Raw genomic sequence first — 25,328 nt, forward strand, 5'->3', positions numbered from 1 at the left:
CCCTCCAGGAACTCTTATTTTTGTAACTTGTTCTTGAACCAAAAACGTGAGCCTGGGGAAAGTCCCTGACAGGTCCTTCCATGAGGGTGAGAGGTCAGTGAATTGCTCTCCTATATCACATGAAACTGGGGAAAGGAGCCAGCAGAATGCCTGAAGTTTGTTTTGTGACATACTGCAATAACAGACTGAAAAACCTAAGGGGGAAAACCAAGGAAATTTGGCACCTAGGAAACTGAATATAAAAAAAAGTCCTCGTTTTTTCTGTGTAAGGTTCCGGCACGTTGTAGCATTCTATATATTTGAACAGATATTGACATTTTCCATATATTGTACATTACTGGGCACTTTAGAACATGCTGCACTTAGGAAACAAATCACTATGAGCCTCATACTATACTTGTGCCCCTTTTATGGTTGATAAAAGCTAAGGAAACCAGATACAGGTTAGCACTTCCCAGACCATCGGCATTACTAATAAGCAGCAATGCAGAAAGAGAATGGTTTGGACATGGAAAAGAATGTACAATCTTGAGTGCTGTCACTTTTCTTCAGTAATGAAAATATGACTAGAAAGAAGTCAAATCCAAATGTAAAACTTGTAAACCTCTAGACATTGTAATAGCGGGGGAGGGGGGGGGAAGAGGAGAGGCAGAGAATATTAACATGAGGATGTTCCCTTATATTTGCAATAGTAGTTAACTTAGACCTGGTCTAACTGACAATGGAGGTCGACATAACACAGCTTATGTCGACCACCTAAAGTATGCTTATCCACTGCCATGTCAGTTCCGCTGACCTAAATCGTGATAAAATTCAACTTAATAAAACCACCTCCACAAGTGCCGTAGCACTGAAGTCAAATTCTATAGGTCAAACGACCATCAGTGTAGGCACAGCGCAATGTAAATCGACATTATTGGCCTCCAGGAGGTATCCCATAATTCTCTGTTGTGACCACGCTGGACATTCACACTCTGCTGCACTATGGCCACATAAACAGGAAATAGCTTCTCCCCTCAAGCCCTGGGAAATTTTAAATTCCCATTTCCCGTTTGGTCAGTGTGGAGAGAGCTTTGTAGCTGAACTGCTCATGGCGACTTCATGCCCCAAACACACTCCAGCCTGGAGTCGACCTGAGGTCTTGGATCTCATCAGCTTGTGGGGAGAAGAGTCTGTTATAGCTCAGCTCCGAGCCAGCAAAAGAAATTTAGATATCTATGAGGAGATATTGCATGGTATGGTGGAGAAGGGCCACAACAGGGACACGCAGCAGTGCTGCGTTAAAACCAAAAGAGCAAGCATATCAGAAAATGAGGGAGGTGAACACTCATTCTGGCTCATCAAAAAAGACATGCTGCTTTTATGAGGAGCGGAATGCAATTCTCAGCGGTGACCCCACCCCTGTACCACCACGCAGCATTGATAGCTCCAAAGAATCCTAGTCCAGGGTGAATGAGGAGGACTCTGTGGATGAGGAGGATGAGAACAGGGGGCAGAAGAGCCGGATATCCATTCTCCCAGAGAGCCAGGACCTGTTAGTTGCCCCAGAGCAGCACAGTCAGGAACAGGACAGCGTTACAGACCGAGATGCCGGGGAAGGCACATCTGGTGAGTGTGTATAGCAAATCACATTTCTGTCGTCATGTCCCCAGTCCAGCTTCTTCATTTTGGGGAAAAAGGAGTTTGTGTTTTTGTGGGGATGGGCTTCCTGGGGGTTGGAAAACTTCAGCTGAGGGTTACGCCCTGAACAGACTATTTATGTGTACAGAGATGCTCCGAGAATCCTCTGTGGATATCTCCAGGAAACTTTCATGTAGGAACTCTGCAATCCTTTGCTGAAGGTTTCTGGGGAGAGCAGCCTTATTTCTTTCACCAAGGTAGGACACTTTTCCCTGCCACTCTGCTATTAAATGAACAGGCATCATTGTGGAACATAGCATAGCAGCATAAGGGCCAGGCCTGTACCCCAATGCTTGCAGGAGATCTTCCCTTTCCACCTGTATTACCCTCAGGAGACTGATATCACACATGGTCACCTAGGGAAGATGGTGCAAGTTTACACAAGTGTCCCTGGGCCCCTACCCAGACAATTCCCAACTATGATATTGTTGGCATGGGCGTTAAGGGTCCAGGAACTGGTGCCCCCTTTTTTTTTTTTTTCCTCTCCAGCGACACTTCACCCACACCCTCCTCCAATCCTTTTTCATCACCTCCTCCCAAACCAGTCTTTGGGATGGTAAATGGGAGCCCAATGATCCTTCTCCTTGGTTATGTGTGGATTGGGGAATTTAGTGCTATACAGACTTCCCTGTAATGGATGCAAAGTTCCCTTACTTACCATGTCTGGAACGGCACTCCTATCCGTGTGATAGGTAGATTGGTATGCAGGTCTGGCTCTGCCTTGTGAATATGAAAGGGAGCTCTTTCTACATTATTACATTTCTTTTACTCCATGGGGTTAGCTAATGATGGCAACTTTGTGCTTTGTTTTCCTTACTGTGGACACCTCGGCCTTCTCCCCAGCTTTCACTCCCACAAAGCGCCTTTTCCAAATTAGGAAGGGGGGGAAAGGGGAGGATAAATCAGGATGGCATGTTCAATGAACTAATGAACACCTCCGCGGCTGCTGACACAGAGCTCAGAGCCTGGAGGATGTCCTTGTTAGAAAAACTAAACATGGACATGGAACACAGAAAAATCAGCACAGGAGCAGGAGCGTGCAACGCAACAGGAAATGTTGTGTATTATGAGGGATAAGTCTGATACGTTGAGGAGTCTGGTAGAGCTCCAGGAAGAGCAGTGACAGGACAGACTCCCTCTGCAGCCCCTGCAAAACACTCAGCCAACAAGCTGTTTCCCAGCCCCCACCCCCAAGTGCTCTAGGAGGAGGTTGAGCAGGGTGCAGTACATACTGCACTCCACGCCAGTGGAGGCACACTGAAAGAGACGATGGCCCCTTTAAGAACTAGGAATGTGCATGATTTACTGTTTGCACTCACACTTTGCACTGGCTGACCAAGCAGCCTTAAGAGAAGGTTAAATTATCTTTCTCCCCTCACCCCCACTCCTCCTGTAACTGATCACCAATAAAACTTTACTGCTTTAAAAAATATTTCTCTTTATTCATGGGGAGCCTGGGGATTGCTGGCAGGAAAAGAAGGGGAGGGGACCCGATGGTGCAAGGGTGGGGGATGGGAACGGAAGGCACAGACTGAGACATACATTACTACGGTTCATTCCAAAAATAGGTTTTCAATGTTTCCCTGAGGCGCAGAGCTCTGTGGGTGGCTCTTAGCATAGCACTGGAATCTGGCTGCTCAAAATTAGTGGCCAGCCTATTAGCCTGCACAACCCAACCCTAGGGGAACTTTTCACCCTTTGTTTCACAAACGTTGTGGAGTACACAGCAGGCAGAGATAACAGTTGGGATGTTCCATTCACTAGGTCTAACCTAGTGAGCAAGCTGTGCCATCTTGCCTTTAAGCAGCCAAATGCACATTCCACCATTCCGCACTTACTGAGCCTATTATTGAAATGCTCCTTCTTGCGGTCCAGGTGCCCAGTGAATGGCTTCATTAGCCAGGGGAATGAGGGGTAGGTAGGATCCCCCAGGATCACCATTGGCATTTCAACATCACCAATATTTATTTTTTGGTCAGGGAAGAAAGTGCCCGCCTGCATGTTAGAGAACAACCCTGAGTTCTTAAAGATGCACACATCATGCACCATCCAGACCACCCCACACTGATGTCGGTGAAACATCTCCTGTGATCCACAAGGGCCTGCAACACCATTGAGAAGTATCCCTTCTGGCTTATGTACTCTGTGAAAAGGTGGTCCGGTACTAAGATAGGGATATGAGTGCCATCTATTGCCCCTCCCCCCAGTTTAGGAACCCCATTGTGGCAAATCCATCCACTATGCCCTGCCCATTTCCCAACGTCACTACCCTTCTTAGCAGAAGTCTATTAATCGCCCTGCACACTTGCATCACAGCAGCTCCCACGGTTGATTTACCGACTCCGAATTCATTCCCAACAGACTAGTAGCAGTCTGGAGTTGCTAGCTTCCACAGAGCAATGGCCACTTGCTTCTCCGCTATCAGAGAAGGTCTCAAGCAAGTATTCATGCGCTTCAGGGCTGGGGACAGCTCTGCGCAATGGTCAAGGAAAGTTGCCTTTCACATATGAAAGTTCTTCAGTCACTGCTCATCATCCCACACCTTTGTAACGATGTGGTCCCACCAGTCAGTACTTGTTTCCTGTGACCAGAACAGGCACTCCACTCACTAAAGATGCTGCATGACAGCCTTCAGCAAATGGGAATTGTTTCTCTCTATGACTTGTAGCAGGGCAGCCTCAGTAACATCACAATTTTCCACACTGTGGCTCCTGTCTCGGCCTTGAAAGTACTGCAGGATAAGTTGTGAGGTGTTTGTGACACTCACAATGATAGTGCAGAGCTGAGCGTGTTCCATGCCTCTCCGGCAACGGCATGCGTATGGCACAGACGGAAGGGTTTAGAAAAACGATGCAAAAACAACATTTATCCATTTGTTTGGGACAAGAAGGGAGGGGGAGGGAGCATGTTGCATCATGGGAGGATGGCAACCTTCCCAAAAGCCTCTGCATCTAGTTACACTGTGGGATAGCTACCCACGGTGCACGGCTTTGATTTTCAACTCAAGCGCAGCTAGTGGGGACGCAATACCCCGACGCAATGAGCGTGGTGTGGTCAAGCTCCTGCAACTTCTAAAATTCTGCAGGTGAAAGTCGATTTAAAATAAATCAACTTCACTCCGCATGGTAAACATACGCTTACACTAGTAGAGAAACACCAGAAGCAACTCATTGGAAATCAGTGGAATTATACATCAAAGTCAGTGGTGCAAAACTGTGGAAGTGAGAGGAAAATCAGTTCCTAAATGGCCCGAAGTGACTAACAGATTCACAAATTTTAAAGCCAAAAAGGACCCTTTAAAAAGATATAGCAAGAAAAGGAAATGAAACCCCACTTTAAAGTGTCCATTACAAATTACAAATACAGTTGTACTGGCATGGAGGAGGTCGTACAAGGGTTTTTGCTGGGTTTGGGGACATGGCTAAACAAAATTAGGCCCAGACAAGACTAATACTAAATTGTGGTTTAACCATCCTGGGGACAATTGTGTGATCACCTGTTTCCCAATGCATTTGTAAACAGGTCCCACTGCAAGACGGGGAACATACTGTCTACATTAAAGAAATTATAATGACAACTCAAACTAAAGTTCTCTGCTATCAGTAGGTGACAGCTCAGCAGAGGGAGCTCTCAGAGCCAACAAAAGAGTTCTCTCCTTTCCTGTCAATGTGCCAAAATATCCATATAGGGGATCTTGTATGGGAAAGAGCAGGGGCAGCTTTTATGATCTGGGGAGGTTGGGGAAGAGGAGAGGAAATCAAGCTGGGAGCTGCCTACCTCTTTTCATAGAATCATAGAAATATAGGGATGGAAGGCACTTAGAAAGCTCACCAAGTCCAGTGCCTTGTGCTGAGGCGGGACCAAATATACCTTGACCATCCCTGACAGGTGCTTGTCTAACCTGTTCTTAAAATCCTCCAGTGATGGAAATCCCACAGCCTCTGGTGGAAGCCTAGTCCAGAGCTGAATTATCTTTTCATTAGAAAGTTTTTCCTAATATCTAACCAAAATCTTCCTTGTTGCAGATTAAGACCATTACCTTTTGTCCTACCCTCAGTGAAAATGGAGAACAACTGATCACCCTCTTCTTTATAACAACCCTTAACATATCTGAAGACTTATCAGATCCCCCTCAGCCTTCTTTTCTCGAGATTAAACATGCCCAGTTTTTTTAATCTTTCCTCATAGGCCAAGTTTTCTAAATCTTTTATCATTTTTATTGCTCTCCTCTGGACTCTCTCCAGTTGGACCACATCTTTCCTAAAGTGTGGATTCAGAACTGAACACAATACTCTAGCTGAGGCCTCACCATTGCCAAGTAGAGCAGGACCGTTCCCTCCCATGTCTTACATATGAAACTCCAGTTTATACACCCTGGAACATATTAGCCTTTTTCACAGCTGTATCACATTGTTGACTTATACAATCTGCGATCCACTATGAACCCCAGATCAGCAGTACTACCATCTAGCCAGTTATTTCCCACTTTGCAGTTATGCATTTGATTTTTCCTTCCTAAGTGCAGTACTTCGCACTTGTCTTTATTGAATTTCATCTTGTTTATTTCAGATCAAGTCTCCAATTTGTCAAGGTAATTTTGAATTCTAATCTTGTCCTCCAAAGTGCTTGCAACGCCTCCCAATTCGGTGTCATCTACAGATTTCATAAGCATACTCTCCTCTTCATTATCCAAGCAATTAATGAAATATTGAATAATAATAGACCCAGGGCTGACCCTTTTGGGATCCCATTAGATATGCCCTCACAGTTTGACAGCAAACCTTTGATAACTGCTCTTTGAGTATGATCTTTCAACTAGTTGTGCACCCACCTTATAGTAATTTCATCCAGATCACATTTCCCTATTTTCCTACTGTCCTACTGGACAGAAAGGTGCTGCCCTCCCAGTCCTATTACAGGGTGAAGGGAGATTAGGTGAAAACACTGTAGAGCTGCCTCCCCAATTCTGCTGCTGAATGGTGGGATTGAGCCGAGGGGTGACTTGCCTTCCTCTCTGGTATGTTTCACTAGACTGGGAAATCAGGCAGAGAGTTCCCAGAGTTGGAAACAGGGGACAGTCTGGCCAGTGTGTTGCATCTGAATGAAGTCTCCCTGCACGACACAGAGCTCAAATCAGCTGGTTGCATTGCTCACGGCTAAAGCCGGTCCTAAGAGAGAGAAGTCTTATCACGGTTCAGGGTGAGACACAGCACTCTTGGAACAGTATCAGAAACACAGAAACAAGAGTGAATAACTCAAGGCTTTTACAACACACACTATAAGGTTCTACATTTCCCACATGTCAAAAATTAGGTACAATGCACAGGGAGCTCAGTAACAGCAATATAGAGTCTATTCAGTAAAATAGCATATTCAGTGAAGTATATAATACCTAGCAGTGTTAGCCATGGGATCACAGTAGCCCCATTTCCTTGGTTTGTGAGGTTAGATAATTAAGGTTAATTAATATTAATTAGTCGAGGTCTTAGTTATACTTGTAGAAGTATAGGTATTACACAGCTTTTAATGTAGCCTAGTTAATCAAGGTGATTAGGATGAGCTCTTAGCAGTGCTATAACACAAAACGAGAAAAGCCACATACTAAGAGGGCAAGTTCTTCATACCATATGCAAGGTAGACGTAAGAGCTGTAAATTGTGATGAGAGGGGTCTCCTGTGGCCCATTGTATTAAGCTATAGATGGGAAGAGAGGCCAAGAAGCTAAGGAGAAACAGAACTAATGGTAAAGAACCAGAAAGTAACAGGAGCACAAAACGTAGCCTGTAGCCTGCAAGGAGCCAGGTACAGGGTCTGGATAAGGGGAGCTGTGAAAAACTCAGAGAGAAGACAGAGTTTAAGACAGTCCCTTTCAGGTCCATTATGTTGCTGCGTTGAACTGGAAAATTGGAAGGCAAGTATTGAAAGTGTTAAGGAATCTTCTCTAGGTAGGCAGAAAATCCTCAAGGGAAAGAGCAAGATGAAGCCTATTTGATCCTGTGGGTTAGGCCACAGGAACAGAATTTAAGGATGGGGTTGTAGTCCCAGCAGGATATCTGCTGCACATTGATTTAGTTGATAGGAAATGGAAGGGTAAAATGCAAGAAGCCGTGTGTTAGCAGTTCATACTACACATTTTTCATCTCTATAGAAACAAGTAAGGAAACCTCAAAGAGTCATTGATCCTTGTCTTACTCTCATCCATTCACTTCACCTCCATATATCAGTCTGTTAGAATTCTTGAAAGGATGAGGATGTCTCTTTTCTTCTGAGTAATTGCACCAACTTGAATCATTGTTTCTAGACAGGTAGGATTGGAAACTGATTATGTCCTAGAGAGAATGTGGTTCTCAGGGTCATTATTTAAATGACAGATTATTAGATTAGCCAGAGGGCAAACATTTTGGTTAGTACCATTGGCTGTGGCGTGACTGGTAGCTGAAATTTTGCCATTGCATATACACACATGGTTTCCTGTTGACTTCAATGGTTGCCTCACATACATACCTGAGAATAGGCTCAGGCCTTTTGATTTTATGTGGGCAACTAAACTTTTTTGCTGTCATTTACTTTGTCCCAAACATTAACATATAAAAATCAATCTAGAAGTACATTAAAACAAGATGGGTTAGTCATGTTAGCCAAGGGTTAGAGTGGCTCACAAATTGAGTATGAGCCAACAATTTGATGCAGTTATGAAAAAGGCTAACTTCATTCTGGGGTGTATTTACAGGATTGTCCTGTGTAAGACATGGAAGGTAATTGTCCCACTCTACTCTGCACTCATATTAAGTATTATGAGTATAATACTCCTATTAAGTATTGTGGCCTCAGATTAAGTATTATGTCCAATTCTGGGCACCACACTTTACGAAAGATGTGGACAAATTGGAGAGAGTCCAGAGGAGACAACAAAAATGATAAAAAGTTTAGAAAACCTGAGCTATGAGGAGATGTTACAAAATCTGGGCATGTTTAGTTTTAAGAAAAGAAGACTGAGTGGGAGACCTGATAACAGTCTTCAGATATGTTTAGGGCTATTATAGTGATCAATTGTTCTCCATTCCACTGAAGGTAGAACAAGCAGTAATCAGCTTAATCTGCAGCAAGGGAGATTTAGGTTAGATACTAGGAAAAACTTTCAAACTATAAGGATAGTTAAGCACAGGAATAGGTTGTCAAGGGAGACTGTGGAATCCCCTTCATTGGAGGTTTTTAAGAACAGGTTAGATGAACACTTGTCGGGGATGGCTTACGTATACTTGGTACTGATGCAGTGCGGTGGGCTGGAACGAGATGATCTCTCAAATTCCCTTCCAGCCCTACATTTCTGTGAGAATCATTGTATAATTCTGGAATGGATATGAAAGTGAAGAAATTAAATCATGAGTAGTCATGCTCTGTCATGCTCTGTATGGAAGTTAAAACATCTCTTCTGGACAGAAAATAAATAGGGTTCCCTACCCTTTGAGCAGAGGACAGCAAATAGGTTAAGAGAAAACACATGCTGTCTTTTAACAATTTTTGTTGCACTGGATTTTGGCAGATGGGCTTTTTGGTACCTATTTATTAAAATAAAAATAATATTCTCTGTTTCTGCTCCTTTTATATAACTGCATTACTACTGAATTCTGGCCACAATATAGACTGAGCTGAGGAGAGAAGTTGAAATGACACTGACAGAAATAAAATGAATTGAAATCGCCACTGACAATAAAATAGGAAGTAGTGATAGACAGTAAAGGCTTCTCCCTGAAATTTTTATAGCCTTTCTGGTGCTGGAGGGAACAGTGATTTTAAGACAGTTATGGATCTTTAAAAAAACCAAAACCAATAATGTTGAAGTCAGCCATTGGTTGTACAGAAGGGTTATTATTATTTGGTTTTAACTGCACATGATGCCTTTATGCATTGGTAAAGGAAAGATATCGTCCTTGCTGCCCTGAAATTTTAGTTGAATTGCGAGCCCAGGGAGAAGGGGGAAAGCTATCGTTAGTGGGACACTGTCTAAAGATGCTGCAGAAAAAGGGGTGAAGCTTAATAGGCACATTAATGGAGAAAAAAACTGCAAGCTTCTGAAATGAGCCAAGAATTATACACCGTATCCTGAGATCTTGTCTAACTGCATTAAATGTGTCCTTTTCCTCATGTGTGACTATAATGCACAGCAGTTACCAAGCAAGAGAGACAAGCCTAAAAAGCAAGCACAAAAATAAAAAAGACTGATTTTTACCTCCACGCTACAGGCCTCCGCATAGTCAGTTCTCACTCCCTTAAATCTCACTGCAGGCAGGGAACCTATGTCAATTGACTGATCAAGGCCTCTGTGAACTACAGACTAAAATGTTTCTTTTTCTTATCTAGAGAACAAAATGGAAACTATGGTAACAGAGACAGATCTAGGAAAGTCCATCAAAGGACTGAGAAGATAACTCAGTCTCCATATCCATTCAGTCCTTGACCTCTCTGCTAAGACTGCCAACAAGGGGGACAGTTGTGGTGATGGTATTTATGAACTAGACATAGGGAACTGGACCGAGGGCACAAACTCATTTTACATAGCCATAGGGCACAAAACAATTGGTAGCAGCTTTCACCTGTGCTGTACTTGAACCTGTGCTCTGGATACATAAGTCCCTCTATTTCTGCATGCATGACTCCAACTTAGGGGAAATAGACCACTCCAAAGAATCACTCTTTTGGTTAGTAATTTTAGTTGAATCTCATATGTCCACCTTAATCTGTGTTTCAAAACCTAAAACATGTCTAGGAACTGTTTCACTTAGATTACATTATAATTTAATGTAAGGTACATTTAAAATACTTAGAGTATTTAGGGTGGGGGGTTAGCTGCTTTAACAGATAAACATTTACACTTTTGTGGTTCTCCTTTGGTCTGGTACCACAGGCCGAAATTGAGAAAGTAGTGTAAGAGACCTCTCTCACCAGTGATTATATTTTTCTGAAGAAAATATGGCAATTTTATATTTTTACAAAACTCCATGACAATTTACTATGACACAGATTTAAAAAGTAAAGCTTATTTTTATAGTCTGTGTTTTTTTCCAACACGCTGGAATTTCTTTGACAACAGCAAGAATAATACTTAAAAATGACCATATGAAAGTAGAGTATATTTCAATTGTTTTTTCCTTTCCTTGGAGAAACCAAATGCTTTGTTTTTTGGGGGAAAGAAGGAATTTGAGGTCTCAGAGAGACATAAAGGTTACTTATTTCAGATGAGAAAAGGATGTGTTTTTTCACAGGCCAGGATAAATTACATCATGGGATTAGAAAGAGATGGAGAGCATTGCAATATAAGAAATAACATAATATCTATAACAATGGAGATTCAATTAACAGTTTTGTCTCTTCTCTTACAAGGCTCATTTTTAACCTGGTGCCCCAAACTTCACAATTGGACTGTATTGAAACTGAAAAAACGTAGGATTACTTTACCAAATCCAGCACAAAACTTCAGTGGATGTGATGAGGAGGGTTTTCTCTGCCCAATAGAACAGAGTATTACCCAGTACTCAGGATGTATACTACTGTCCAGAATTTAGTTCTTAATATATGATATGTAATTCCTCCTGCTATCCGAATTCAAATGGAACAAAGTTTTAGACAAAGCTGTTGGTTGGGGCCTCGTACCAATTTGTACCAAGACCAAATTCTGTGTATACCCTATGCATCCCAATGGGTTTACAAAGGATGTATATCAGAGCAGAATGTGACTCTGCATGCTATGTGCATATAAGTTTTTCACTGGCTTTTTTGAAAGACACATTGTAAAATAATGTGAGAGCTAGTCTTCTCGTAATGTTTCAGTTCCTAGATGATGTAAATAGCATGAGAAGACCAGACCTCTTTTTATATTGCCCATAAAAATTGGTCTCAGAGTCATTAAAACCTGTGAAAACCAAACACAAATAAAAATACCAAGATATTCAGCTTTACGCAATTACCACTATTTTTGGCAGCTTCTGAAACCTGAAGGCGCAGCCCCAGTTTAAGGTTTGAACTCAAGTTTTCTCTAAAATGCAACAACAAGTGTTCAGGCAAACTTCTCAGAGTGCACATCTAGTCACAAGGTCTTTCCATGTTGATCCAGTTTTTTAGCCATTCAGGTTTTTCCTTATACTTTTTTTTATTTTATTTTTTAAGTACATCCCATATAGACTGTCTCCTGGCCATTTAGTAATAGGATTGACATTCATGCGGCTTTTATTATCCCAACCTCTGGCAAAGCATTTTACACCAGAGGTAATAGATGTTCTTTTACAAATGGACTGTGACTGTTTCTTAAATTTATTCAAGAAATACTTAAGTAATTAGGTTCTCCAGAGGTTGAGACTATAAAGCTGTGTGACACTATGACAGATATAATCTGATTGGCCTACTGCAAGTCTTTACTCCTAAAGTAAGAGACAAGCTGTGTAAATAGCAAACTAACTTCTTTGGGTATTATTTTATCACAGCTGCAAGAATAACAAGAATAAAATATGTCACCATAGTAAATTTAAAGGTACATTTTATTTCAATGTTGCTACGTGCCATGGCTGCATACTTCACAACGTGGGCGCAGGGATATTTTGGGGAAAATATTTTGTTAATTAATCAGTGACCAATTATAAGGCGAAACTGAGTTTAAATAGCTGAGCCTTTCGGACTTTGTATAGCAAAACCTGTTTAAAAATGTATTCCTTATTTGTATCCATGGAAATACAAATATAACAGAATTTGGAGAGAGATTTTTACAAATTGCAGTATGAGATTAGTATCAATTATAAAGATTAATAAAAAATGACAAGAGTATTATATTGAAGGAATGCCATTGTTACAAGTTATCCAAACTAAGTTTCTTCTTCTTTTTTTAGGTTAACCAAATGGAAAGATAAACAGGTTCTTTTATAATGTGTTGTTGCTTGTCCATCATTTTTGAGATTTTTGTGCATAGTTTTGTATCCTGGTTTTAAAATCTACGAAGACCTAATATTGGAGGAAAATGTAAAACACAAGTTGTGGAATTTTTCCTCTAAATTATCCTTTCTTGTCACCAGCAACATTCAGTCCAGCAACAGTAACAGGTTCAAGGCCTGGTATCTCTGGGACCCTCCAAGTCTCAAAATAGGAGCTGTACACCATTGGAAAGGAAACTCTCAATGGTACATTGGCTGGCCAAGTAGAGGACACTAGCCTAGAATTTAGGAATCATAAAGTGTAAGGCCTGAAGAGACCACTAGATCATCTAATCTGACTGTGATGAGGTACTGATACTGATAGGGAAGGGGCTAGAGAGCTCTGTGTGCCAAGGTAGCCCCACTCTTCCACCCTGCCAAACATGCATGACAGGAAGGAGGCCTTTAAATAAAGAGGAAGTTGCAGTCAGCAAAGGGGGAAGGCACCCGTGAGCCACAAGTGGCTGGAGTGACTCCTGAAGCAGCAGGAGGGACTCCCATACTGAAGATCACGACTCTCCAACCACATGAGGAGTGCAGAAAACTTCCCAGGTAAACCTGACAGGGAAAACCTGATTCGGCTACCCAGCAGGAGGGCACTTGTAAAAATACTACACGGGTATTCCTGAAGAACGGAGATACCACAGGCTGTTTCTCTTGTGAGTTGGCACCAGGGAGATTTCATTCTCAATTGCAGTGGAATATTTGTTTTCCTTTTGATCCCCAACAGTAACGAAATATAAGGAGGCCCAAAAAGGGTGGGGTCCATTGCAAGAACCAAGACAGGGAGACCTGTGCTGGATCCATCCAGTGTTGATAACTGGGTGAGTCCAGGGGCTCCAATTGGGTGGGAGTAATGCCCAAAGGTTTACACTGACCTCCTATATATAATAGGCCACCAACACTACCCAGCACCTGCACACTAACCCACAACCAAAATTAGATGGAAATATTACAGCCCACAGGAGACTAGACTGTCATGTGCCACAGGAAGAGAATAGGACGGACAGAGGTGTACCAGTGATCAAGGCCCTATGCAATGGCAGGGGAATGATTAAATGAGGTATACCCAGATAATCCTGGCAAATAACCCACACACCGTGTTGCAGAGGAAGGTGAAACACTCTCAAAAGCACTTGGGTTCAAGTCTCTGCTCCATTAGAGATTTCCTGTGTGACCTTGGACAAGTCACTTAGCTTCTCTGTGCCTGGATTCCCATCTGCAAAAAAGAGATAATAGCACTTTGCTACCTTATAAGGATATCGTGAGGATAAGTACATTAAAGATTGTGAGTTACCCAGATACTATGGCAATGGGGACATCTACAGTATGTTACAGATTTCAGACCTTAAAACTTTAATACTATTCTGCATAGGAAAGCTATTTTGGCAAGTTTTATTGGTTTCTATAACGCATTAGTTTTGATTTTCCTCCTTTCAGTTAGACCTTGTGTGTGCATTTCTCATATTTGAGAAAAATCAGGAATTGGTACATGTGTGTTGGTATTATTACTTCCCTAACAAAGCCAGAGTGTCAGTTATAAAATTGATTATTGTATCATTACTGTACAGTAACCAGATCTTTGTCACACACAGTATGTCTGCATGTAAACTAACGTAGAATGCCAGTGAATTGCAGAATAGTTACACTGCACAACTATGATCATAATCTAGACTATAAACTCTTTTGGGCAGGGAGTTTCTCATTAAGAAGTGTTTGTACTATGCCTACCATAATGGAACTTCAATCCCTGACTGGAGCCCTTTGGTACTACCATAATATAAACAACAATTAACACAGGCTGGTACATGTGCTTCTATTTTGCTGATGTTTTTAGTGTGCACCTTTCAGATTTCATACTTTTTAAAATCAAACAACAGTAAATCAGCTATAATTGACCCAAAATTATTATGTTATCTTTTAGCAATATAATGTGCATGACTCAAAGCAAAGATTTGTTTAAAGTGGAGTAAGTATTTAGAAGCATAATTGCTGTTAGTACTTATGATGCTAATAAGTATGTTTTATTTTTCATTCTTGGCATGTAACATTGTATATTTCCCTCTTTTTGAAGCACTTCAAAAGCCATTATAACCTGTCACATTTTCTCAAAAGAGGTCTTTAGTCATAAAACTTGTCATTTAAGGTGAACTTTAGATCCCACTGATTTTCTGTTTCAATCTGCAAGAAATGAATCTAAGGGCAAGGAATGGAATTTAAAGCTGCTTTTTGGCAAAGACCAAAGCAGATCCTGAGAGACAGTTCAGCCAGTTTCAACAATATGAACATCAAGAAGGACTCTAAGCCATGTAAGGTCAGGGGAGGGGGGGAATGCATCACAGCTGTGCCATTGCTCTGCTGTCTAGATCTAACCTTTGAAAGGCTCCATCTCTTCATCAAAGGCTATTCAAGAAAGCAACACTCACAAAAAAAACTTTGAGTTGATGTTTTGAAAAATAAAGATTAAGATCAAAAGTGTAAAAGGACAAAACTCAGCCTAAATGAATAGCCATAGAGATCTTCCATTGTGTACTGCTGTCTCTGATAAGTCATTTAAAGAAGTTTGTGCTATTTGATACTAGGCAAGTGAATGATATTTGCATACTTAAATTTCAGTTTTACAGCCACTTCTGTCAGGCTTATTTTGCACCTATTTTACATAGTAGCTAAAAGGTTGACAAGCAGGGATCTGAAATGTAGGGAAGCAGACAAACATAATATATGTGAAAAGATTATATTTAAAAAGAACTCTTTTGACAGTGGTTTGCAATGATTTTTGCTTTTGACTAGCCACTTGGTTGCCTTCTTTACTCTCAGCTACAGAGCACTAAGGCATCTTTATGCTGCATTTGCAGCATAAAGGGGGCAAAAACCAACTCCTGAGAATACCCCTTGTACGGGGAGCCTCCCTGGTTATTACAGACTTGAAATAAGGGCTCTCTACACCAACCATGCTCTGAGTTTGAAAGGAGGAGTGGTCAGAGCAGAGCATATGTATAGGAGAGGGCATGGCTGAACTGCAGAACACTACAGCTATTCTCTGCTTCCCAGGGCCCATAGGAGGTCACAGTATGTTAAGTTAGAGCATCCCCTCAGGGTGCTCAGAATCAGGGGTTCTCTGTATCTTTCCCTGAATTATAAATTAGTCAGATCCCAGAATTTAGTTAAATTATTCTGGATTTACAGATGTTTACTTCCCTCAAACATGCTTTAATCATATCTGTGTGTATGGATTTTTAGCATGTTTTAATGGCTCATCATTATTTATATTACTGTAGTTCCGATCATTGATCCCACAATGTAATACATCCCATATAAATCTTGCAGGTTTCAAGGCATTGTATGTTATGTCAGTGGAATTCTTTGTATGGTTCTCAATGTTTTGTTTTACATAATATATCTTGTGTACTAATCACTATATTAGTTTTTTGAAAAATCATTGTAAAAATAATAAATATTGTAATTTACTCTCTCCTTATATCAGTGCAACCCAATGCAGCTTTTAACACACACACAGCAAAGCCAACCAGGCATCAGAGGAAAGGTCAGCTCTGTTAGTATCTAATCAGACAGTGGACAGATGAGAATATTGAATGAAGGAAATGGAAAATAATGTGAAAGTTCTTTAACATTTAAAGTGACACAATGTTCAACTAACATTCACCAATATCATCTCTAATTACTGCAGTGATTAAGTAGTAAAGACTTTGGTCCCATGAGGATTGCAGTTCTGAAGAAAATACAGTGACATGTGTTACAGATTTTTTTTTCTGGCAAATTATTACGGAAACTCTGCTCTCCGTGGGTTTCCTAACAAACTCCTCTTTATAAAAGCCATGCCTCATTTGTGAAGAGCCAAAGTAAGTGTAGTTTTGCTGTTTCTGAAGATTTACATCTTTATTGCCATATCTTCAACAAGCCTTTTTTTAAAAAAAATCTTTTATGTCTAAAGAAACAAGAATGCATCATACATTTGCATACTGTAGGGGTTCCTATCATCCTATCTGAAGAACAAACAGAGGAAAAGGAAGGGTTAGATAAAAGACCGAAGACCTTAACTCAGCGTGGAGCTGGCCTAACAGTAAGTGCAACTGTAATTAACACAAGCTCAGTTAAAATCTTGGTCCTACGAGACAGAGACCCTGGTTGCCCTCATTTGAAAATACTTCCCCCCAGCATTTCTCACAGTTTAACTATGAGATCAAGATTTTTCAGGCAAAAGAAAGTGGTTAGAAAGAAAAGCATGTGCTTTGACTTTAAATTTACTGGTTATGTTTAAACCGCCTTTTGCAGAGGATCAAACAACGATCAATGTCTGCTCTACAAGCCAATACATATTTCATCTTGTTATACTGGTATTTATTGTATTTTATTATCTCAACAGCTATCCCCATATGCTGTCTCTCACCCTACCTTCCATTTAAAAGAGAAATTGTAAAATCTCTCCGTGCAGTGCTAGCACAGGAGATGGGGAATGGCCAAAGGGGAATCCTGGGTCTAGTATCTACTTCTTCATTCTGTGCTGACCTTTCTCCATTGTAACCATATCTCCTTCCTCCTCCTACCATGTTTATATACTCTAAATTGTGTATAAAAGCATAAAACAAGATGCATCATCATCATCATACCTAGTTCTTTTATAGCACTTTTCATCTGTAGATCTCAGAGCATTTTACAAAGGAGGTACATATGTATAATTATGCCCGTTATACAAACTGAGGTATGAAGCACCATCTGTATAAACATACACAATAATGTTCCACAAACAAGAACCCCAGTAACTATAGGTTTACCTATATTTTACAAAGGAAAGGTAATAATTATCAAGGCCTTTCTTTCTCCCGAGGCATGGTGACGGAGCTTGGAGAGTCAAGAAGGAAGGCGACAGTTACCAATATCCCAATTCTCTGGTTTATATACTTTCCACTATGATAAGAATGCCATAAAAACCTCTCCCTTCAAAATTTACTTTTAATAATTAAACAGAAGAAATATTGTGCAGTCCATTTTGCCCAAACATCTGAATCCACTGCTGCTTTCACAATTTATTCTAATATAGTCAGCTGTCCTTGTGTAATCAGGATAACAATAAATTATTAATCTGATCATGTTTATAAGATAAAGAATTAGAACTGTGCAAATCATTCATTTTTCAGTTCACTGTGAATTTAAAAAAATTGGGTGAAAAACCATTTTGAGTTAAACCAAAATAGAAATTTTTCAAAATTTTCAGCAAACTCAAAAGTTAAAAAAAAAAAAAAAAAAAATCCATTTCAGATTGAACTGAACATTTCATCTGACCTGAAACAAAAATTTTTCATTTTGATTTTGAGCATTTTAAATGTTTTGAGTTTTTTAAAATAAATTTGAAGGAAATTTCAAAACAAAAAGTCATTTCAATCAAAAAAAAAAAAAGTTTCATTTTGAAAAAGTCAAAACAAAATGTTTAGACTTTTTCAGAATTTTTGTTACTTAAGTGTTTTTGACAGGAACAGTTTGGCAAAACCAACATAAAGTAATGAAACATTTCAATGTCAACAAATCTGCACTTTTCTATGACAAAAAGTTTCTCTGAAAGATTTCACCCAGATATCTAAATAATCTCGTAATTTCTTAATGAATCTGAGTTTAGCTGGAAACCTAACAGATAGAAGAATCTGAAATTCTGAGTGTTTCTTCTTGTTGGAAAGATCTTTCTTCTTGTTGGAATTGTTTAGTTAGTGTTAAGAAAGAGGTTCACTCTCTCAGCATTGAAAGAGATGTTCACCTTAGTTTTCCAAGCTCAATTTATGAATCATTCATGATCAAGTGTAGATCCTAAAGAAGTCATGAGCATCCTGGTTCAGGGCACTGAATCAAAAGAATATTTAGGGGGACTTAATGGGAATATGAAAAAATCTAAAATATGAATAGGAGGATCAAAACCAGTAGACCAGAAAGCTTATCAGTTAGTTCAGTCCCATTTATGTTTTCAGGAATACCTAAAATATGAATTTTGTATGACTTTGCAAAAAGTTTCAGATTCTCAAGTTCTCTCTATAGTATTATGTTGTCTTTAATCATTACTCTTCTGAGTGATTTCATGCTCTCAAGTTGTGCTTGTGACTCACTAAAACCTTTTGAGATTTAAATTTCTGAGATTTAATTTAAATTAGTCATGCTAAGTGAAACAGCATCTGACTTAGAATCAAATGGATCAAATCTTGTTTGTAGAGACTGAATTGCAGTAAATATAGTTTCCACAGGAATCTTAGAAGAAGCACCAGTAGTTACAGATTTAGAGGAAAATTCTTTGTTAGCTGATTGTAAAACCAGTCTAACAGAGACAGTCAAAGTGTATAGAACTGCAATGAAAGCAAAAACATCCATACCTTTGTGGTTCCCTTGTCATTGCTGACTAATCAGAAGCTATAAATATTTCTATTGTACTTTATTTCCCCCTTCACTGCCAACTCTGACATGGCCTTCAGAGTTCCCAAAGAGCAGTCCCTATATCCTCCTTCTTTTGACAGCTACTATATATATATATATATATATGGCAGGATGAAGAGCAGTCAGAGCGTGATCAGAGGTTACCAGAATTCTGGCTCTTGGCTAACAGCTGGGGAATACAACAGACTGTCATGGTCAATATCTGTGATTCTGAGGGACATCTTGATAGGCTCCATATCACTACTACAGTTGCAATATTACTCTTAAGTCAAAATGTCTTGTATGTCAAAGTAACATGGTGGGCTCCTTCCAAACATATGCAGCATTGGCATCATGTTGGAATGACTTACCACTGACATTTAGAGAACCAAAAAGCTGTCATCACTAAAAGAATTTCTTCACCTCACCCACCTTGAAAGAATATTCCATCCATTTCTTTCATCAGACAATGATTTGACCACAGTAGTTCATGCATTCAGCACCTAAAGGCTGGACTACAATAACTCCCTTTATCTTGGCCTAGACCAGAAACTTATGAAAGAACTACAACTGTTACATCACTTTCAGAAGTGGAATGGACAAGACACAACATATCACAGCAATGCTCTGCAGTCTGCTGGCTTCCTGCCCACTAGCAGATTCAATCTGAAGTTCTGGTACTGATATACAAAGCGTTCATAGGCCAATGGCCACCTCTGTTTCAGTCACCCTCCATAACCATCAGGCAAAATGCATTAAATCATAACTCTAGTACAGACTCAAGAGAACAAGAGGTAAAGCCTACTCAGCTGCAGACCAGAGATTCTGGAACTCCAATGCAAGAGAGAAAAGGAAAATTCATTCCATTGCCATCTTCAGGTCATGCTGTAAAACTCAGCTTGAAAGGATTACATTATTACCGGTAAATGTCAACAAACGTTGATTTCACCACACACACACACACACACACACACACACACACACACACACACACACACACACACACTCTATGAAAATCAAAACTGAGATAGGCAAAGTAAAAAAAAAATTCTCCTTGAGAATTTATTAGTTTGCTTTAAGGATGTTTACTTGGTATATTTTGACATGTGATGACAATTTCTGTTTTAACCATTATAAAGCTTTAATTTTTTTAAAATCTCAACATCTACTGTAATTAAATAATTACTATTTGACCTCACACACATACACTGTTGTCTGATTCTCCTATAATTTCTCCTATGAAAACTTAAATACATAAAAATGTAAATGCTTTAAAATAAACATCAATATCATCCATCAAAATTATAAAAAATAAAAATTGAATTATGCCAAGTCTATACTTGTTTGCCATTGCATTCCCCAAAGAACAGAACTGAAAAGAGTTCTATGGAACACTCAAAATTTAGCCCAAAATTAGACCTTTAGCAGGATGAAGAACTAACACCATGCTCAAACTGAGGGTCTGAGTACACCCAAAATGGGATGTGAAACTGAGTGGTCACCCCCTACTCTTAGCCAACTACATTTTTTAATTCAAGTGTAATGCTTAGATATATGCAGAAAAGCTTTGCAAATGTTGATCAACAGATCATTTTGGTTTAAACAATGTCTTTTTATAGTGACAAGTTGCATGCATGGCTAAATTGTGAAAAGTAAATGCATTCAGATTAGTACTACACTTCAACAGGATCAACAATTTGGTTTTCTATTAAATAATTCTGGTCTCTTTTTCGTCAACTGTGTTAGTTGCGAGGTGTTCCCATGTTAAGCTGGTACAATTGCAAAAACAAAATCACCTGGTTCCTTAATAATTGTAAATTGCATTTGTAAAAAAAAAAAAAAATAAGTAAACACTCACCTTTTAAAAAGAGCGAAATCTATGTATTACTTTGAAAAGGGCACTAAATGGCTCTTCCACATAGGGCAGAGTGGCAAAATTACTCTTGTTGCTGCAGTGCCTCATGTTATGCTGTTGGCCTTTGCTATGATGTCAAGTGTTGGCTTTCATGGTACTGCAATTCACTTTAAAAATAGATTTTTGTGAAACTGCTTGCATATAATGAAATTGGCAAACTCTGATATCTACTAGTGGGACATTTGTTACATATTCTGTTTTGAATTTAGTAATACATATTTCAATATGGCATTGCTTCTTCGAAAGGTTAGAAACCTTTTAGTCCTGTGAGATTTGTGTCAGCGTCTGATTTCATGTGCAAGGTAAGCTTTAAATATTAATATGGAGAAAGGTCATGCACTCTTTAACCCCCAGAATGGAGTTAGTAAATCATAATCTGCCAGTAAAAAATACAGGGCACATCACTATTTGGCTAGGGCAAAATCTAAATTTAAATTAAACTAAATTGTCTGGACGGGGGGTTTGTGACACACTCTAACTCCAAGTAATACCCAGAAACCCCCATATTCACCACTGTCATATGATTATGATATATTTTGTACAAAGCATACCTTATGAGGTAATGTCCTGTTGGACTGTACGTACTATCATTGTGTGTGAGGTTATGAAGTATTGCTATGTCTGTTACTAAATATATTGTGAGGTTGATGAGCCAGACAGGTGTTAATGGCTCATCAAAAAGATCCACTCTTCCAGGGACTCCTCAGAGAAGGCATGTATGCTTTGCGGGCAGACTAGCCCACAAGGATCTTTCTAGCAGCTGGAAGAAAGTATAAAAGAGTTGCAATGACATCACTGGGACTCTCTACTCCCCTCCCCCCCAACATCTGGAAGATCAGATGAAAGACAAAGACATTGAACTAGGGAGATTGGTCCCAGGCTGGAAGGGAGCCCAGATTGTGTACTGAGGAACTGTAAGCTGCCTGTACTATCTGTTAGGGCAAGAGACTGTTTGATTCAAATCTTGCTTAGTCTAAGTTAGAATTTAGACTGTATCTTTATTTTTATTTCCTAGGTAACCAACTTTGATCTTTATGCCTGCTACTTATAATGACTTAAAATATAGCTTTCTGTAGTTAATACATTTGCTTTATATTTTATCTCAAACAGTGTGGTTTTGGTTGAAGTGCTTAGGGTACCTCAGCTCAGGTTACAAAGGCTGGTGCATGTCCACTTTCCTATGAAAAAGTGGCAAACTTAGGAGTTGAGCAGTGCAAGACTATGTTTCTGGGGTGCAAGACTGTGGAGCTGGGGGAAAATTGCCTTAAGCCTCTCTATTGATGGCTCATGAATGGCTGGGAGATCACCTATATAACTTAGTTGGGTGTGTCCCTGCCTGTGAATAGCTGTGTAAGTGCAGTGCCTGTCAGAGGCTTGGAGCTTGACATCAGCATTACAGTGTGAGAGACAACCAAGGCTGGTGGGTTTGGAGGGCTCAGTGGTCCCCCAGTCCAGGTTGTACCCCATCACAGTTGTGTATCGAGTGAGTGTGTGTGTGCGAGAGAGAGACAGAGTAAAATCTTCAGGCAGCTTTTGAAGCAGTGGCTGGAGCACATTTGTTAGAATAAAATCTCCCTATTTTCAATAAATCTCTAAAATTAGAGGAAGTGGTGTGATGGTCTAGTGGTTGGAATAACAATAAATGGGGAACTGCAGAATCTTGGGCAGATCTTCAGTTGGGATAAGTGTTCATGACTGTTGGCTTTAGGAGAGCTATGACAGTTTACAGCAGATGAGGCTCTAATCCAGGCTGAACCCTGATTTGTGGCATGACTTCAGAGTCATGACCTCTTTATATATCATTCAACCCGGCTGGAAGCTAAGGTAAAAATGTGCAGGACCTTGCTGAAAATCAGATGATGCATCTAAATGGAATTTCCAAAGGCAAATAAATTATAATTATTAAATCACTTGTGATGTGACATATAAAACTGGATTAATTATTATGTATGATAGATATTTAAAGCCAACTTCCCAGGCCACCTGAGCTCCATGCCACAAATAACCAACCAAATCTATTCAGCTGCCTAAACAGATTCTACCTCCAGCTCTGGAAACCCTGGCTAGTATGCCCTTCTGGTGATTAAACACATGCACGCCGCCAGGTACCTTCACCAAGTGTCTTCATTAGTATTTCTTACCTTATGTTCCAGGTACAACAAAATATAGCAGCAGATAAAAGGGGCCTCTCTCCTGCTCCCTGACTCAGCTTTCTATACTGCTTGCTTGCTTCTCTGAGCTATCCAGCTGGTGCATTAATTACCTCATTAACTCAGACACTGACAGGTGCAAGCAATCCTCACTAACCTTCCAAACATAATCAGACTACTTAACTCCCTCCCACTCTAACTAGCCAGTGCCCTGCATGTGACCAGGTACTGGCTCTTAAAAGGGACTCTCTTTATAGCTGCTAACAGCACCCTGTCAGAGCTGTGGTGGTAGGGACTGGATTTTTTTTTCCCCACAAAGACAACCTGGCTGCTGAACTCTAAGAGGAGGCAGCATGGGGAGAGCATGATCTATTGTAATAATGGGGCTGACAGATTCACCCTAATTGTAAACACAACTGTAAGAAATGAGTAGAAGTTAAATCATAATAATCTATAACAATAAATGTTGACAAGAAAAGGTGAAAAGTGATATAGAAAGACTAAATTAGTCCAAACAAATAGGCCTACTGATATACTATAATTAAAGGACTGTGTTAAGAGCAAAGCTGGTAAACAAGATAAATGGGGCACCAGAAATCAATAAACCAAAATTAGTGTGTCAGAAATGAGGCCTAACTGGTGAACAAAATAATAAGGGGAGGGGCTGTTCCTCACTTTACTCCCTTTTGGAGTCTTTACGAGAAAAGATGGGGGGGGGGAATGGGAATTAAGAAAATGCAACAATTGCTGACTGAAATGAAGGAGAAGAAGTGAGCTTTACCATCTTTGCTGCCACCCCCACCATCTCCTGGCACCCCAGGATATATGGTGATACTAGGCCTTCATCATCTTGAGACATACGTTAAGCTGATGGCACCAGAGAAAGGGACCTTGCCACCTCCACTGGCTCTGGCTGAATCCTGAACACTTAGGATGATGTGACACTTTGTTGCCTTCCTCCCCTCACACACACAGTTGTCCTTTTCTTTCCCCATCTTATTTCTTCTTTTTTCTAACCCTCTCCTTTTACCTTCTGTCTAATAAGAACCTGGCTTAGCTGGCCAACCACTGCTGGAAGCTGGTGATCAGAGAGGCCACTAAAAGCAGTGCCCTAAACCACCTTATGCTGATACAAGTTTGCCAGAACTCAGAGTGGCTAATAATCTATGTGCTGTGCCTGTTTCTCTCCAGTAGTGAGGTTGCAAGTGAGAATCAACACCAAAGACAGAAGCTGCATTTTGTCCCTTGGCTATTCTTTTCTCTCCCCTCTTGGGTGTGTTTGTCTTCTAGGAAACAGGATCAGACTTTTAACAGCAGCAGCAATAAAAATAGCTCCAGACCAACTTTTCTCCCCCAACCTCCCCCAATAAAGGACAGTTATTAATATCGAAGAGACTGTCAAACAAAGCCATTTCCCCTCCCCCTGCCCCAAATACGCTACAGCTGAAGGGAAAAGGAAGAGATGTTGTTTAAATGAAAGCCTTACTTAATATTTTGCATTCAAATGCTTTAACTGGTTTTTACTTCTTTTCTGTATCTTTAATAAAATGTTTAAAAGATTTTTTCATGGTGTGTTTGCCATGCCAGTGTAAGAAGGCTGAGGTGTCTGTATAACAAAGCCCTTACCTTGTTTAAAACTCTTTAATGCTGGACCATAGAGGAAGGGATGGGGGGAGAACCCTGCAGCTGACAGGTAGGGAGCAAAGGAAGGTGAACCATTTAAACTTAAATACAGTGAATGCATTTGTTAAATTGGCAGGGGTGCAATTTGGCATTCAGAATAGAAGGTAGATTGTTGTAGCTCTTACATGCTATTATTCAAACTAGAACCCCAAATGGATGAGATTTTACTTGTGGAAGAGATTGAGGCAAAGGACAATTTTAAATAATCATACATAGTCTCCAGTCTGGAGCTTTGCTTGGTCTCTCCTAAAGCTGCCAATCATTTTAAATTATGTCAAGTTGTGTGCAGCATATATGACCTGATCCAAAGACTGCCACTGACTTCAATGTGCTTTGGATCAGGCCCATACAACACTTTTGTGATGTAGATTCTTGTGTCCATTGGGAACTGTGCTAAATCCTTCAAACTCATTTCCTTTAGCATTTTTACCCTGCTCTAAACCCAAATCAAAAAGTGTTATATGAGCCTCATCCAAAGCCCATTGAAGTCAATGGGAGTCTTTGGATCAGGTCATATACACGGCACTATGCT

General features: G+C 40.1%; 1 long non-coding RNA gene across 1 annotated transcript in view; it reads right to left on the reverse strand.

Annotated features, from left to right (window-relative positions):
* Positions 1 to 23,182, reverse strand: part of LOC137146759 (uncharacterized) — a 106,071-nt gene extending 82,889 nt beyond the window's left edge. The window contains exon 1 of the long non-coding RNA XR_010918038.1: positions 23,105 to 23,182. This is a non-coding gene — a long non-coding RNA (uncharacterized lncRNA). The remainder of the gene's footprint in view (positions 1 to 23,104) is intronic.
* Positions 23,183 to 25,328: the final 2,146 nt, after the last annotated feature.

Source organism: Emydura macquarii, unplaced genomic scaffold (assembly GCF_026122565.2).
Source record: "Emydura macquarii macquarii isolate MOO-44397 ecotype Brisbane River unplaced genomic scaffold, CSIRO-AGI_Emac_v2 contig_480, whole genome shotgun sequence".
Taxonomy (NCBI): domain Eukaryota; kingdom Metazoa; phylum Chordata; order Testudines; family Chelidae; genus Emydura; species Emydura macquarii.